The sequence below is a fragment of the Manduca sexta genome, chromosome 22, assembly GCF_014839805.1.
Source record: "Manduca sexta isolate Smith_Timp_Sample1 chromosome 22, JHU_Msex_v1.0, whole genome shotgun sequence".
In the NCBI taxonomy this organism is placed as follows: domain Eukaryota; kingdom Metazoa; phylum Arthropoda; class Insecta; order Lepidoptera; family Sphingidae; genus Manduca; species Manduca sexta.
This window is the reverse complement of record NC_051136.1, coordinates 4299306-4300759: the sequence shown is the minus strand read 5'-3', so window position 1 is coordinate 4300759 and position 1454 is coordinate 4299306.

The window sequence follows — 1454 nt, the reverse complement described above, 5'->3', positions numbered from 1 at the left end:
ACTGGTTGAAACGTAGGAAAGTAAGGATCAGAGCATGTTTCTGTTTATATTTGAAGCGCAATTTAAGTTCATAAATAATGTTAAGAAGTTCCGTTTACATTTTTAGTAGAAACAAGTGGACTTAGAAAATTACGTTCACTTTTTTATTCAAGAATATATAATGTAGGTAGTATTCCTCGATGTAAAGTTTTGAAATAATACGTCTAGTTATTTACAAAATTGGAGTCTAGACTTCGAAGGTTATACGTATATATAACTTAGAAATTACTAGAAAATTTCATAATACAGACAGAGATCAAATAATATCTGAAGATAAACATATATCTTGATAATTCGTTTCCAAGTATTCTTGCTCTCGTGTTTGCCTACTTTAATCGTATCGATCGTCGAATTTGAATACAATTACCTCCAGGCATATTAAAATATCCTATCTAATCCAATTCATTCAGATTTGATTCCATCCCAAATCAACATCTCAATTTCCAATGTAAATAAAAACCAGACGAAAACAATGAGCGGGCGATGACAACGCTCGTAAAATTAATGTGGCTTAACATAGGTAACGCGTCGTTCACTACACTAAACCGGTTGTCAAAGCCAACCATTACCCTTCGACCCTCATTACTCAGGGTAATAAAGAAAAAGATGCTCTCATCTTGGCTAAAGCGGTTACTGAACGGGGCAAATCTGTTATGATGTTATTGCCGTAATTAGGACATGTAGCAGCCTCTTTCGTTGGAGTATTCGGTACTCGGTAAGTTTCGAACCTTTTTTATTGGTTGATGATTTTATTATTTTACAAGCTTTACTCTATTCCACGTTATACTTTTATAGATTTCGATGAAAAAAATTTAGATACAATTTTTTTATTATATAATTCAATAAGGTAGGAGGTAGCTTGTTCTTTGCGTTAAATCTTGTTCTTTCGTGTCGAGTAAAGGGTCAACAACCACTTGCGATGTTAGGGCGCCTTTGAATTTACCGCTAAGTGCCGCGTTGCCTCCCAGTGTCAGCTTCCCAACACCGCACTACTTGGTGTAAGCATTTTTTTAAAGCTATATGTGCAACGTACGGTCCTCTTTAATACTCACAATATCTATGGTAAATTTATATAAGATTGAACCAATAAATATAATTTAATAAAGTAAATTTTACAAATTAATTACATAACAACATATTACATACATATTATTACTCTTAAACCTAGCATACATATTACGCTTAAACCTAATCGAAGAGGCCGCCACGGACCATACCTGCATGCACTAAGTATCATTAATGGACATTGAAATCATATCCATATTGCCTGTAGGCGTAGGAGCAGCTCCAGCTGGGTTATCGAACCTCGTGAACACGGGCAGCTGCGCGCCCATGACATGGAGCCTAGCAGCCAGGAGTGCCAGGGTGGCGCAGCAGACGGTGGCCACCCGCCTAGCAGCTTCACCACAGGCGCA